The sequence below is a fragment of the Biomphalaria glabrata genome, chromosome 18, assembly GCF_947242115.1.
Source record: "Biomphalaria glabrata chromosome 18, xgBioGlab47.1, whole genome shotgun sequence".
Taxonomy (NCBI): Eukaryota; Metazoa; Mollusca; class Gastropoda; family Planorbidae; genus Biomphalaria; species Biomphalaria glabrata.
Genome location: NC_074728.1, coordinates 8,964,485 through 8,981,603, shown reverse-complemented (window position 1 = coordinate 8,981,603; position 17,119 = coordinate 8,964,485). Strand labels below are relative to the sequence as shown.

At 35.6% G+C, this 17,119-nt stretch overlaps 1 protein-coding gene across 1 annotated transcript in view; it reads left to right on the top strand.

Annotated features, from left to right (window-relative positions):
* The first annotated feature begins 1,696 nt into the window (after nucleotides 1–1,696).
* LOC106077982 (potassium voltage-gated channel subfamily H member 6-like) overlaps nucleotides 1,697–17,119 on the top strand; it is a 383,405-nt gene continuing 367,982 nt past the window's right edge. Inside the window, exon 1 of the mRNA XM_056016650.1 lies at nucleotides 1,697–1,982. The gene's annotated coding sequence lies outside the window, so the exon portion shown is untranslated. The remainder of the gene's footprint in view (nucleotides 1,983–17,119) is intronic.

The window sequence follows — 17,119 nt, the reverse complement described above, 5'->3', positions numbered from 1 at the left end:
TCGGAGGCAGCTTGAACAAATGGACATTGGGAGGCAGCTTGAACAAATGGACATTGGGAGGCAGCTTGAACAAATGGACATTGGGTGGCAGCTTGAAAAAATGGACATTGGGAGGCAGCTTGAAAAAATGGACATTGGGGGGCAGCTTGAACAAATGGACATTGGGAGGCAGCTTGAACAAATGGACATTGGGAGGCAGCTTGAACAAATGGACATTGGGAGGCAGCTTGAACAAATGGACATTGGGTGGCAGCTTGAAAAAATGGACATTGGGAGGCAGCTTGAACAAATGGACAATCGGAGGCAGCTTGAACAAATGGACATTGGGAGGCAGCTTGAACAAATGGACATTCGGAGGCAGCTTGAACAAATGGACATTGGGAGGCAGCTTGAACAAATGGACATTGGGAGGCAGCTTGAACAAATGGACATTGGGAGGCAGCTTGAACAAATGGACATTGGGAGGCAGCTTGAACAAATGGACATTGGGAGGCAGCTTGAACTAATGGACATTAAGAGACAGCTTGAACAAATGGACATTGGGAGGCAGCTTGAACAAATGGACATTGGGAGGCAGCTTGAAAAATGGACATTAGGAGACAGCTTGAACAAATGGACATTGTCAGACAGCTTTAATAAATGGACATTGGGAGGCAGCTTGAACAAATGGACATTGGGAGACAGCTTGAACAAATAGACATTGGGAGACAGCTTGAAAAAATGGACATTGGGAGACAGCTTGAAAAAATGGACATTGGGAGGTGTGGTGATTATGTTTGTATATAGGATTGTAAAAAGCAACCTGGGTTATACGATTCAAGGAATTCTTTGTTTATTTATTATTTTTACTATTTTTTCATTGGTCCATTGGTTGGGACAGAGTGACGGCGCTTGAAGTTTTGTTATTGTTGTTAGAGACCTGAGTTATGGGAGCCTAGTCGTACGATATAAGTAATAAAGAAGTCAGTTTTCATAATTATGTGTATATTCACTTAGTTAACGCTTGATGTATTGTCTTCAGCTACAGATACCCTGATTACTTTTATTAAAATTATGTTTTTGTTGTTAATTCTTTCCTGGCGTCTCTTTAAGATATTGAAAGAAGTATTAGTACGTTCTGTGTCAAGTATAATCCCAGTAAGGAGTTCACAACAATCACAACAGGAGGCAGCTTGAAAAAAATATAGAACAAATAGGCACTATAAAATGGAAAGGTCAATATAGTCAACTTTAAATACTTATATCCGTTAGTTGTCCATTAGTTTTTAAATATGCATCTAATAGCGTCATGCTAATCAGCGAACTTCTAATTCTTCTTCCATATTAAATGATACAAACCACACACACACAGACACCCAAAATAACATCAAAATTTATTGTGTGACATCAACTGGATCTAGATAATATTAAGAAATATAGCATACTGTGACATTTGAATTATTATTTGTCGTGACACGGATACTGTGTGGTCAACCGTGACACACGGTCAAGAATTGGGTATCGAGAGTTAGGGGACTTGCGGGAAGTGACGAGCGTGTAAACAAGAAGAAAGGAAGTCAGCGAGTGAAGTTTGGTGTCTCTATATAACGTTGCCGTGTATATATGTTGTGTTGAAATGTTCACAATTAAAAAGGCACTTAAACGTAAAGGAACTTGTTTCTTCACATTATTGTTGTAAAAGCATTATCAGTAGTATGTCATCAGTCTAAGATAGATTAATAGGAAATGTTAGCAATCGATTAACATTAATGAAATATATTTATAGCATTTAAAAATATAGTCAATATTGTGATATCAAATCTGATATTGATATCCTAGAAATATAATTGTGTGTCGTCAAACCAGTAGAGACTATTCACTCATTGGTGATTTCAAAAGTATTTAAATACTTCAAGCTAATAAGGAAAAAGCTTTCATTCAATGACCATGGATTCATTCTAAGCTGTGGACATCCAGACATTTGGTGGAGTTTATATAACAATGTAAGTATAAAAATATTTTAAAATATTTTTAGATGCATTTGTTTTTTATTTTTAATTGCTTTTTTCATTTCCATAGGACAAATATTCCTAAAATACTGAGATCGTTCTTTTTTTAAAATGTTTCTTTACTATATATCTAAATAGATATACATAAATAAGCAAAAGACCTAGCGACAGACTTTTAAAAAAATTAGACTTGGTTAGATTTTAGATGGCCCATCTGCACAATTTAAGCAATTTCGTGCCTTTCAGCAACTTATTATATAGCCGAACTATAGGCCTAAATGTTCTTTTGCACAGAATTGTACTTACATTTTTAAGCACTATTTAGAGATGAGATAAGATAAGATAATTTTTATTGGTCCAATCAAATGAAAATTTAGTTTGACAATTGACCACCTCAGTGTAACTACTGTAACAATAACAATATTGATGCAAATACGAACAACATTCACACACGAAACACATACACACAACCAGCGCTTTATGAATTTGACTTCTATGTACTTTTCGATGACGACAAATGTCCTTATAACACTCTGACCGAAAGTGGGATGAAGGAGTTTTTAAATCTTTCTGTTTTAGTCCTAATGGAAAGGAGACAGACCACTTCGTTCAGATCTTATGTAACAGTGGTTTAATGGGTGCAGGTTGTCTTTAAGGATCCAGTGTGTTTTGGAAAGGCATCTGTCATGAAAATGTTCTTCAAAAGATGGTAGCTGGTGGGTTACTCATCATAGTGGATACTTTTTTTTCAACAAGAAGTAAAAAATACTTTTTAAAAAAAGACAATTCCTCTTTTATTCAGCTTATAGAGCAGTGATGCCCAAAATCTTCTTTGAGACATGTCTTTGAGACACTTCATGAGACACTTCTATTATTTCATTTTGTATTCCGATCGTATAAAAGAAGGTTAGTTAATTAATTATTTAATTGTTTTGAACTTTCACACAAGTCATAACGTCGGATAAAAATTCGGCCAAGTCGAGATGAAACATGCCAGATTGGATCTCAGCAGGAATAATGCTTCTAATAACTATGTTCGTTTTCTTGTGGCTTAACGCCCAGTGATAGGCCAAATTACTTGGAGTCATGCGACTGGCCAGAGACTTTCTTTTTAATGATCAGATGAGCTTGACCTCAATTACAGAAAGCCAATGCGTTTAAAAAAAAAGATTCATTTTGGGTTAGCTTTTATTTTATTTTTTTAAGGAAATTTAGCCGAAACATGCATACAAAATTCACTTTTAATAGAGTTCTCGTCCATGGCGATGAGCTAAACACCAGATTGGTTTCCACTACACAATTAGGTGTTCTAGTTCCTAGCCAGAATAGGAACTACCGAAACTGAAACGAAACCGAAACGAAATGTTTAGCTAGTTTAACTCTTTCTCTCCTAGTCGACGATACCATCGTTGATTTGACCTAATTAAATTAAATTAATGTTTTTTTTAAAACTTTGCTTTGAATTATATAAAAAGAGCTTGCATTTCCCTTTAATTCTATACCAAATACAACATTTTCTGATAACAACAACAAAGCTATTGAAGTCCAATCATAACAGGGGTGGTGAAATAGTAATGCGCAAAATGAAGAATTCCTTTAAAATGTGGAAAAAAATAATTACGGAGAGAAAGAGTTAATCAAATAGAGATCATGTTTCAGGTTTATTAAAATATTGCAAACTGTTTTGTTCTCTGCCAGAGTAATTTCATAATAAAAGTATCGAGTGGACATTTTATTTGGTCAGTTAACAGAACCTAGTGAAACTCATTTCATTACAATACATATTTTCAGTTCGTAACTTTGTGGAAACAAAAATCTGGGCGGATTCTTGGTGTAAAAAAAAAAAAAAAAAGAAAACTTAATAAATTCACCTTCACCTAAACCATGGACCATTGAGGCACCACACATGATCTGTTGAATGTCTTTCTCCATTCCTTTCACCTTGATTAGAATGTCTTTTATTGAGAGGCCTGTCCATTCTTTCATGTTATCTTCTCATCGTGTTCATTATCTGCCTCCCCCCCCCTGGTGCTGTTCCCTGCAGGAAGGTCTTTGCAAGCAGTGAGGACCTCGTGATAAGGCCATATAGACTAGGTTTGGGTTTTGTAACTTTTTTTAGGAGGTCATCATGGGGCCCTAGTGCCATTGTGATCATGTTTCCAGAATGGGAAGTTAGAAATGGTAACAAAAAAATATTATTATCTTATTCTTATTATGGTATGCTCTTATTATTATGTTATTATTATTATTACGGTAGGTTTTGGTGTGACTTAGACTAATAGAATATTGTTTGGAATTAGAGGAGAGATTTCATAACTACTCTGGATGTGAAAGGAACTACGGAATGTTTGTGCCTTTGTATTTGCGTGTGTGCTGTGTCTGTTCTAAGAATCTTAAAAACATGTTTAATTTTTATTTGGAAATGTTATAGATTCTTGTATTATAAAGACCAAAAAAAAATTAATAAAAGATGTATTTATATGGCTGCAAAAAGGAAATATTTTATTCTACAGAGTACCGGGTATTTGGTAAATAAAAGCAGTTCTACTATTTCACATTTTTGCTCTTCAATTTAAATCAAACAGTTTTGTCTCCCTTGAAACAGACATTATTGCCATCAGGTGCCTTCGTCACAGAGTTTTTTGTCCCTTGAGTTTTGAATAAATTATTGATACAACTACAAGTTTACTGAAAAAAAAAGACATATCTGGCCTCTGATTCGTTGCTCTGACTTTTCAAAAACCTCTGCCAGCATTGCATAGTTAGGCTGCTGAGTTTCAGTTCTATTAGACACGACTTTGTTTTTAAAGGTAGGGGTTTCGACACGCGTCTCGTAAATTTATGTGGCCCCCTTACAGGTTGGATATGGTTGGGCTGTTTAAGGCATTCGTTTGTCTCCTAAGATATTAACCTACTTTCACCCCTAAAAAGTACAAGGGCAAACGGTAGTAAACTCTCTACTATGATTTGAGATATGCAGTCCGTATGTAGAGAATAGGCTAATGACACCAATATCTTGTCTTTTTGGGGGATTCTTGGACACGTCTGCTTCCGCTTTCTTTCGCTTGGAATCCGGCCTCGTTTCCTACTTAGAATTTTAGTTTAATTGTTAATTTGCAAGTTCCTCCCGGCTTTTAGGTCGGTATCTTAATTTGGCTTATAGTTAAAAAAGTAAAATAGGATTTGAACCTCGTCCCTAACTGAACAGCGAAGCGCTCTTCCAAGAAGGATCCATTATAAACATGATCACATTTCTTTGATTAATTTAATGCTGTCCTTAAAGCGCTCGTGTGTGTAAAGATGCTAAAAATAGGATGAATATTTTCTTCCCACAAAAATTGTTCCTAATTTATTTTTTTAATAGTTCTTTTTTTTTTGGTTTAATAACGTGTTTTGATTTTTTTGGGTCAAACTTAAAAAACAAAAACAAACACACAATCCAGATATCGATTCAGTGTCGTAAAAAATAAATGGGAAATTAATTGCCAAGTGTTTTTAACTATCCTTTCTTTTTTAAATTTATGGCAATGTTTACACAATTTGTTTGAAGAATGAGTTTGATGTCGTATAAACAGGTGTAGCTGTTTGGTGCACTCTTACGATAACGTACACTGTCTACTGCTAGTTGCTGCCCTCCTCTTTTTGTTCTCTCTCTTTCTCTCAGACACACACTGTCTATCTCTTTCTTTTTGACTCTATGTCACTCTTTCTCTCATCTTTCTCTCTCTATCTTTCCAGCTTCTCTCTCTCTCTCTCTCTCTCTCTCATTTTTCAATATCTCATCTTTTTCCCTCTCTCATCTTTATCTCGCTCTCTCTATCTTTCCTCTCTCCCTCTCTCTCTCATTTCCACTCTCACTTCTCTCTCTCTCTCATTTTTTACTCTCATCTTTCTCTCTCTCTCTCTCATTTTCACTCTCTCATCTTTCTCTCTCTCTCTCATTTTCACTCTCTCATCTTTCTCTCTCTCTCATTTTCACTCTCTCTTCTCTCTCTCTCATTTTCATTCTCATCTTTCTCTCTCTCTCTCTCTCTCATTTTCACTCTCTCTTCTCTCTCTCTCTTTCTCTTATTTTCACTCTCATCTTTCTGTCTCTCTCTCTCATTTTCACTCTCTCATCTTTCTCTCTCTCTCATTTTCACTCTCTCTTCTCTCTCTCTCATTTTCACTCTCTTTATCTTTCTTTCTCTCTCTCTCTCTCATTTTCACTCTCTCATCTTTCTCTCTCTCTCTCTCTTTCTCTCTCTTTCACTCTCTCTCTCCCTGTTTGTATTAGTCTATCTTTGTTTCCGACTCCCCATTCACCGGTGATAACTCCAAAAGCTCTCCCGCTATTCCAATCTTTCTGCATAACAAATAATCTTAAACAGTTTTATAAAAGTGTCCAAAGAATTGTATTTTATCTTTGGCAACTGATTCAACAGCCAAGTCTCTATCATTAGGCCACCACGCCTTCATAACCGAGCACTAATAGACTAACTTTGGTTAGCACTTGAAAGTCAACGGCCTCGCACTCCGCGTTAGTACCTGCTCAACTTAGCGTTACAACAATCTAGCCCCAAGCCAGGATGTCATCTGTCTTCTCTATTCCCTTTAAAAACTGACCGTAATGAGGACACTAGATACCAAAGTTCCACTTTTTAAAGACATTTATTTTTCTAGGTTTGAGTATAATTACTTCTTTGGGAGCTTGGTGTGTTTTTCTTTTACTAATGCTTGGTATAGTGATATCAGTTTTTAAGTGTTCTTTTTTTCATAATCTATTATGTATGTTTTTTTACATTTTTAAAAAAAGGTTTAAGCTTTTTTTTTTTTGGTTGAAAAATAGATTCCTTGAGAAGTTTTATAAGAAAGTACTACTGTATGTCATAATTAATATTGAACACTTTTGATTACGTCGTTGTAGGTTAAAGTTGCCATGATGCGGGCAACCCAATGTTTTTCAACACACTAGAGAAATAAAACCACTATGTTCTTTAGTGTGTTAAGTCGGTACACACTTTCTGGTTTCTACACAAACGCTTAAAAGATAAACCTATGCAAGGAATCAAAATCATATTGAAGCTAAATAGAATTTTTTTTTCGTATAAAGATGTATAAAGTATTGGGAGAATAAGATTATACAAATTTAAAAACACAGAGAGAGAGAGAGAGAGAAATTGAAAAGAAAGAAAGAAATGGAAAAAGGCTAGAGGGGGGAGCAGAGAGAGAGACAACGGAGAGAAAAATAGTGTCAAGAAAGAAATATCAGAAATAGAAGAAATGAAAAGAGAGAGATAGTGGTTAAATAGGGAAATAAAGAGAGACAAAGAGAGGGGATCTTTAGGGCGCCCCTGAGGTCACCCAGCTCTAAAGTGTACCTGGCATTAGTTGGGTAAAGCAAATGCGGTTGATCGTTGTGCTGACCACTTGACTTCATCTGCCCTAATGACCGAATGGTCTGAAAGGGAAACTTTTTACTTACAGAGATATTTGAAAAAAATGATAGAAAGATAATGATTGAGAAACAAAAAATGTTGAGAGAAAAGAAGATAAAGATGGAGGCAGGAAAACAGACAAAGAAGGGAAATGCTAGAGAGAAATACGGAGGTGAGTTCGGTAGAAAGTAAGAACAAGAATGAGCAGCAACCATAGGACAGAAACCAGAAAAACTTTACAAATACTTATTTAAAATTAAAAAAAAAAAAAAAAGCCTGTATGACATGCAATTTTTAGTTTTGATCAGTCAGCCCAGATAATTGCATTTGGAATAGATCTAGAATCTAGAACAACAACAATAAATCTGTGTGATTAATAATATTTTTACCAATAATTTTTGTTTATCGCTATTTCATGATTTTAGTTTCTCAATACGCTATGGTCCTATCACTTATATGACCAGTTGGGAATCGGGAGGGGGGAAGGAGAGAAAGAAATGGATCTCTGGGGGAATTTTTACCGTAATTGGTTTTTAAAAGCATTTATACAAAAAAAAAAAGGAGAAGGTGATTCCTGAATTCGAACTAGTGATTCACGCGCTCTTCAGGCCTACGTGCTAACCACTCTGCTAATGAGAAACTTATGATTAGTGAAGATTGTATAGTTATATAGGCCTATAGCTAGAGAGTTTGTTCAAGCTTTGCAAAATCAATTAGTTCTTTGATGAAAGAACTTACATCATTTTGCTCTAGGGTGCAGAAAAGCGCACACAATTATGCTATGATTGATTGGTTAAAATACTACGGTTATAAATGTTTCTCTTATTTGTTTCTGTACACCGAACACATCAAAAATATAGTTGCTATAAATGGATTAACATTCATATACGAAACTTTCCGATTATCTTCTTACCATCCAGGGGACGCTACTGCTGCAGACGCAGCCTCGTTATGGTTTGCTTCAGTGGACACTGCCAAGAAAAATAAATTTAAATCATGGCTTTTATATGGCGCAGTATCTCCCAAACTGTATTGCGCGGAGCCCTAGTGGAATAGGTGTTCCACGAACGACTAGTAGGCCACCAGGTGATTTAACCTCTCTAAAGAAAAATAAGCAAAATGTTTCGCTAAATACTCAGAATGTGGAAAGTGTTTCGTTATGGAGAAAGTTTGGGAAACAAAGATATAGCGCAGCTTTAATGCTTACAGCAGGCTCAGTGCACTATGGTCCAATCTTTTTTTTTGTGTATCAGTAGGGGGAGGGGGGATCTTGGAGAAGTTTTCAAAGTTGCCTTTGGGTGCTCAGCAAACACAACTCTGCTCGATTCGGGACTCGAACTTGACCCCCCCCCCCCACTGTTTGGTGGCCAAAGCCGTAGTCGGTTTCGGCCTCTCTGCCGTACATCCCTCTGTTAAGGAGAAAGTACACTAGATGTGTGTTTCCCTCTGAAGAGTCTCGATCTGGCAATGCTAGTGAAAGGTTTATTATCTTTTGATTTTATAATAATGAAAAAACAACAACATGAGAACAACGACAAATCATAACAACAACAACTACAACACAATCTACTGTTGTTAAAAAAATAACATTAATACTATTATAGAGTATGCACATATTAAAGTGTAGGATGAGACTGAATTGAGGCAATCAAACGCACTAGTGACATACGGCTAGAATAATGTAATTACTGGTCGATATTTTGGCCTTTTAAACCACACTTTGGGTGTGCGTGCCTGCGCGCTTTAATTGTGCGCTTGCGTGTTTGCGTGTAAGCGTGAGTGAGTGTGAGTGAGCATGATGTGAGGGAGAGGGTGAGGGTTGGCTGGTGTGAGGGAGAAGGAACGCTTCCAGGGCGAATTTATTTTTTTTTTTTACTTTTTATTTGTAACCATCAGAGAGAAATAAAGGGGGAAGCACCCGGTAAAGTGATTATTTCAGTCGTAATAAACAGAACAGATCGATAGCTAAACACGATCACGTAGACTTAAGACTTACATTCTGTCTTTCTTTCAATCTCTCTTTCTCTCTCTCTCTCTCCCTCTCTCTGTCTCTCTTATTCAAGTACTCACATACACAGTCTATGAGCAAACCAGAGCTATGCTTTTTAATCATCTTTACTAAATTGAAGCCACATGAAATCTAGACACTCTCTGGGTTTCTTTCTTTCTCCACCTCTCTTTCTCTCTCTCTCTTTCCCTCTTTTTCTCTCTCTCTTTTACTTTAGCCTGCTCTATGTATGCCTCATTCATTCTCTCTTTTCAGGCATCTATGTTTTTTTTTATTTTCTTGTCTCTTTTTCCTCTTTTAATTTTCTCTTCTTCCTTCTTTTTCTATTGTTTTGTCTCTCTATCTTGATACATCTTCATATATTTTCACACATTTTTATTCATCTTTATACATCTTTACACATATTTATACATCTTTTTACAGATTTATACACATTTATACATCTTTATAAATCTTTATACAGCCTCATACATCTTTATACATGTTTATACATGTTTAATAGTGTTTATACATTTTTATACATCTTTATATACGTTTATACATCTTGATACATGTTTATACACCTTTATAGATGCCTATACATCTTTATACATCTTTATATATGTTTATCCATGTTTAAATGTTTATACGTGTTTATACATATTTATACATCTTTATTTAAACATGTTTATACATCTTTATACATGTATATACACATTCATACATGTTTATACATCTGTATACATCTGTATACATGTGTATACATCTTCATGAAATCCTTATATATCTTCATACAACTTTATACATCTTTATACATCTTCATATATCCTCATAATCTTCATACATCTTTATATATCTTCATGAATCTTCATACACGTTCATACATTTTCACACATTTTATTCATCTTCATATATCTTTATATATCTTCATAAAACATACATCTTTATACATCTTTTTACATCTTTATACATCTTTATATATCTTCATACATCTTCATACATCTTCAAAAATATTTATACATCTTTTTACATCTTTATACATCTTTATATATATTCATACATCTTTATACATCTTCACAAATCTTTATACATCTTTAAATATCTTTATGAAATCTTTATACATCTTTATACATCTTCACAAATCTTTATACATCTTTATACATCTTTATGAAATCTTTATACATCTTTATACATCTTCACAAATCTTTATACATCTTTATACATCTTTATGAAATCTTTATACATCTTTATATATCTTCATACATCTTCATACATCTTCAAAAATATTTATACATCTTTTTACATCTTTATATATCTTCATACATCTTTATACATCTTCACAAATCTTTATACATCTTTAAATATCTTTATGAAATCTTTATACATCTTTATACATCTTCACAAATCTTTATACATCTTTATACATCTTTATGAAATCTTTATACATCTTTATACATCTTCACAAATCTTTATACATCTTTATACATCTTTATGAAATCTTTATACATCTTTATATATCTTCACAAATCTTTATATATCTTCATACATCTTCATGAAATCTTTATATATCTTCATACATCTGTATTTGTCTCCAAACATCTGCATACATCTTTATTTATCTTCTCTTCGAAAATCTGCTAATCTTTAATGTGTGTTTGTTTCACATCTAAGTTTCCTTGCTTAGATTAATCTTTTAAAGGTTTCGTAGAGCCCAGAAAGTGTGTAGCCACCTAACACACTGAAGAACGTAGTTTGGATCTGTAGTAGTGGAAAACATTGGTTGCACGCATCATAGCATCATTTACCTCCAATGATTTAAGTCCCTTTTATAGGTCGCCGCGTTAAAGTAAGTTTGAAACAAAAAATAGATAGCTATACTATCTTTTAGTTTTACAAGTACCTAACTAGCAGAGTGGTTAGTATGTAGCCTTAAGAGGCTAGAGCTATGAGTTCGTATTTAGGTCGCTCCCCCATTTTTTCCCCCATTCTCACCCAATGTTTTCTTCTTTCCATTTACCTACACTTTTCTTTAGGTTCCATTATATTGCCATCACGTTTCTCTCTAACGCTTACTCTTCTTTTTCCGTCTTCCTGAATTCATTTCTTAAACAGCCTAAAGGGGATCTTAAACGTAAAATGCTGATTACTGTCAATAAATTTTTTTACTAAGTTTATATTAGCTCACTCTTTGTATCTATCTGTCTGTGTAGTACAAATTTTGAACAGGTTTTTACAAAGGGTATATATCAACTGACTGTGTCTGTCTCTTTCTGATTGTCTGGTACTATGTTTGTACACGCTACTTCTCCTACACCCAGTCTCGGATCAAATTGAAACTTTATCTAATTATTTGTTCTACCTAAAAAAAATAATAAACCAATGAAAATGAACCAATTAGTTATTTATTGGTAATTAATAATTTTGTTGATTATTATTACTGAGATATTTGGCTGTATATGTGGAGTTATTTCCTTTATTATTTTTCGGACACTTTTTTTCTCCCACTTCCCATTCTTGAACCAAGTTAGAATTTAGCATAAATATTCATTGTCGATGACAATACACGAATAAACACATTTTTTAACCGTTTAACTTATCAATTAGTGCAACACTTTTTGTTTGATATATATAAAGGTAGTCTATTCCTCTAGTACTGAGATATATGGCAGTGATTTTGCTGTTCTTTCTATTAGTTTCCCTTTTGTATTTTTTTAAATATATTTTTTTTATTATCACAATACATTTCTCTATTTCGTTAGTTATTTTGTGGACCAGTGTTTGCCGAGGATATGACTGTCTCAATGGGTTTTTCTCGTGCCTCTTTCTGGCATGTCACGTGAAACCTTTGAAGTCTGCCGATTGCCTGTTTGATGCAAGTAGTACAATTCTTTAACTCGAGGCAAAGTGTTTCGAGTGGTCTCCCCTATCTCCTGTACCGCCATAATTGATGGGGATTCTGGGTAACTTGGAATAGAAGAAATAGGATGGAGGGTGAAAACAGAGAGAAAGGTGAGGGGGTGTGGGGGTTCATCGATACACGTTATTACAGATTTACGAAATAATAAAAAAAAGAAAAACAGGGGCTGGGGGGGGGGAACGCTTTGGGTCGAGAAAGCGTTGGGGAATAAAGTAATTCAATTTTCGTATCTGAAAGTTGGGCCAATTATTTACATCACTTAGCTATCTCTATAGAGTTTATGTATATCCCTTTTTCTGAGTGTACTATTATAGATCCAGATAGGGCAATTAAATCTAGATTAGTAGATATCTACACATTTATAGTAAGATCTAAGAATGTATTGATTTAGGCAAAGTTCGTGTTATTTTTCAAGTTTGAGGTCATTGATTTAAGTGTCATTAGTAAATATTACCTCATTAATAAATTGTTAGATAACTCCTAAGTTTTAGCTCATTTCGTAGTATGAAGTCATTGTTAAGTATTAGGTCATTTAGTATTAGTTCAGTTATAGAATTAGGTCATTGCTAAGTATTAGGTTTTTGCATAGTAATAAGCTATTCATTGTCATTGTTTAGTATAATGTCATTACTGAGCTTTAGGTCATTGCTAAGTATTAGGACATAAGGACATTGATTATTATTATGACTTTGCTTATTATTAGGTCATTGCTCATTCGTTTTCTTGTAATGCACCTGATTCAACCTGAGGGCCATTTAAATTTCCGACACTCGTGGCGCGGGCCACATGAAGGAAAATGTACAAAACGAAATGACATTGCCTTGAAACACTTTTATTAGAAACTTGTGGATCTAGTATTTACATTAATTAATGGGAAACTGGGTTCATTTGTCTACTTAAAATGTGAGAAATAATGTAGATAGCTTTAACAACGGCTCATTTTCTTGTCTCTCTTTGTTAAATATTCCCATCGATCCTCCAATCCCTAGACGTAGTTTAGCTATCGCTGCTCAAACCAAGAATGCCGTCATATTTGTTTTATAGTACTATTTATATTTTGCTGTTTTGTTTTTTTAAAGTCACGTTTTCCAAAACAAACATGTTTGCTTGTAATCATGTTCCAAGTAAAGATCCGTTCACTTGTCCTGGTAGGCTCGAAATATCCACTTGGAGTTTCTTCGGCTCTCCAATTTCATAAACGTACAGATGTTCAATGTCATGGTACTAGTCCATCCATCCCTTCATCCATCCCAGTGGCGTTACAGCCCATGGAGGGCTCTGGCCTGCTTTAACACATCCTTCCATTCAGATCTCTCCTGGGCCTTTCGTCTCCACGCCCTAATTCCAAGCTGTTGCAGATCTGCTTCCACATCATCATGGTACTAGTCCATCACAGAAAAAGTGAGGGCCCTAACATAGGTAAAGATATATTTTTCAACCTTTTTTGGGGGAGTGAAGGGGGGATATTTTGCATTTTGTACAGACGTTTCGCGGGCCGGATGAAACCACTTCGCGGGCCGGATATGGCCCGTGGGCCGTATTTTGAGCATCACTGGTCTATACAATATAACAAACCATGAATTGATATACTCAATTTAACTACTTAAAGCTGCGGAACCTTAATATCAACGTACAATCACTATGCACAGACAGCTAACGAAACCATACTACATCTTCCTTGGCTTATATACAGGTGAACACACGTTATTAAGATAAGAGTGAAGACTTATAATATAGCTCATGAATTAAAGGGAAGAACGCATATGAGAGGGATCCAAGCAGATGGCCAGTGGGCTTTCAGGCTCTTGAGGACCGGGTCAATTGTCCTTGGATCCTAGTAGATCATGTTATTCATTCAACATTCATCATTTGTTTAAACTTAGAAGTTTCAAACTCGATCTACACTGATTCATAAGTGCGCCTAAGAGTCCTAGCTATGAGCCATGGACCAGGCCTAGGAGTCCCAGCATTGAGCCAGTTACCAGCGCATATTTAAGGATGGGAAACAGACACACGCGTACAAAAAAATGCAATGGAGAATTCAAATGAATAAAAAATATAATGAATGAAAAACTACATTAAGTCGAGCTTGCGTCCCCCTTTGGCCCCTGACCTAAAGAAAATTTTAACACAAATGCCATGAATAAAGGATAGGCCTTTCACCAACCTTAAAGCGTCTCCGAGGCTTCCCCATCCCAGTTAGGCCGGAGAGGTTCATCCATTCCTATAATGTACTGCCACACGCAGTAAAAGAGCAGCCACCACTACGTACAGCCCCCCCCCCCCCTGTCTTCGTTAGTAGGTCGGCTTTTGATCTCCAATGCGCATTCCACAATCTTGCTAACAGAGTTCTGTCTCTATTCCCGAAGTCACCAACTGCTGGGTGCTCTCATTTATTGCCAGTCAGGTCAAACTGGCGCCTGAATCATAAGTCAATCACCAGTTAGTCACCAATCATTCATCAGTCAATAGTCACTTTTTCAAATCAAAATTATTCGTGAATTTTTTTCCATTTCAATAAGTAAAAACAAGCACAAAAACATTGGGTGAAAGACGATAGGGGTGTAGGTTACTGGAGCATTATGTGTAAGAGTGTTAGACACCTAGTTTATATTATTAGTTAGTTAGAGACGCACCATAAAGGACGTATATTGAACGGGACTAGTGACACTTGGGATATTTTGGGTTAGAGACTGGAAAATCAGTTAGCAATAGGATTCTCTTGGGTAAAGACGTGTTTTATTTGACAGAGACTCTGACTGTGGCCTTTTATTGGATTAAACTTATTATTCATTGTTCATCAGTGTTGACCACATCTTTTCACTAGTTAAAATATATGTGTGTTATCTTTGTGCTGTTGTTTAACTACATCGAATACACCCGAACAAGAAACCCAAACGCTTGCTGAGTAATTGATTGAAATCTAACAAATATCAACAGTTGACTTCAGTACAGGATAAACATCCATCACAGAGTAACTTAAAGCCTAGACACCATTTAATTCACTAAGTTGAGGACCTTGCTGAAATCACAACGAATAAACAATGATCAGATCTCGTCCAAAGAATTTAAGTCATTGGTTAATATGCATGACTAAATGCATGACGCATAGGACGTAATCATCTTCTTTTTTGAAGTAACGTCTGTATTATATAAGATAAGATAAGATATAGATTAGGCTACATATAGGCTAGTGTTTACCAAACTGTGTTCCGCGAAATCCTAGTTTTCCGCGAGATATTAATAGGCATTCCACAAACTACTGGAGTAATTAACTAGTAGGCCACCACGTGAATTAAACTCTCAATAATGAGAAAACTTTTCCAGTAAATACTCAGAATGTCGCGTTAAGGAAAAAGTTTGAGAATACTTGAATCAAGCTACTTTTGTGTTTCCGACTCCGCTAAGGGACTTTTCCCTCTTGCCAGCAGATGAGCGGAACATGAGTCAGGTCACAGCATGGAACCGTTACGGAATCACTCCTATCCCGCCTTCTTCAGTAGACGAAAAAAAATATTCCACTGACCATGGGACCACTTCTAATCAACCTACGGCAACTTAACTTCTATTCTTTTTTCAAAATGATTGAAAAATATCCCTGGAACTATTAATTGGGGGCCTTCCAGCTAAGCTAAAGCTTATGCTGCTTTTTTTTCAGGGCCCCCAACGAATAGAAGTACCTTAAGCCAAAGCTTGAATCGCCTATAGGTAAACCTAGCACTGGACCATAAAAGTGGTATCTACTATCGTGGTAGAGAAAACAGTTTATTTTTTTGTTGAACTCGCTTTTCTACCAGAGCTAAGATCATTGCTTTCTGAACGTCTGTATCATTCTTAAGCATCATCTCTTCTCACAGAGTGCCGTTATACAGAAATATAAAAATCCTTAAAATTACTTTTCTTAGCCTAGTAGTTAGAACTAGTTGATGATGACACTTCCCATTGACTTTCGGTTTTAGGTGTGCTGTGACAGTTCGCGTAACACATTCCTCCATTATTCTCGGTCAGCAGCTGTTCTAAGCAGGATATCAGGCGAGAGGCCAGTCCATTGTTATTAAGTTGTCCAGCCAGCTTTTCTTTGGACGACCCATTTTTCGTGTTCCTTCCACTGTACGATAACTTTTGACAGATTTGAGACAATTCAAAGTATGTAAAGTTTACCTATAAGACCTGGTGGCGGTCTTTGGAGCAGATGATAACAGAATGAGCCGATTAGAATGGCTTCAAGAATAATAAAATAACAAGCAGAATATTTTTTTTAAATCCTTTTTTTTTTAATAAATTTTATCTAAGGGAAAGAACTCCGAGCTTACAACTATATCTCTCAATAGTGTAGAATGTATATCTCTTATTCGATATAAAAAAACAACAACAAATTACCTAAGTGGTAAAGCGTTTCGCTTCCGTACAGGGGTCCGGCTTCGAATCCTAGTGAAGACTGGGATTTTGAATTTCGGGATCTTCGGGCACCTCTGAGTCCACCTAGCTCTAATGGGTACCTGACATTTGTTGGGGAAATGTAAAGGCGGTTGGTCGTTGTGCTGGCCACATGACACCCTCGTTAACCGTTGGCCAAAGGAACAGATGACATTTACATCATCTGCCTTATAGATCACAAGGTCTGAAATGGGAACTTATTTTTAATTGACTAATTGGATAATTTTCATGTTTTGTTGGGTACAATGAATAAATACAATTCTACAAGAATTAATTATTCAACGTTTCAACTTGATCCGAAAATGTGTGTGGAAGAAATAAGTGTTCAGTTATCTAAAGGGGCGAAACCCTTCATATTTAGCAGTATTTGTGA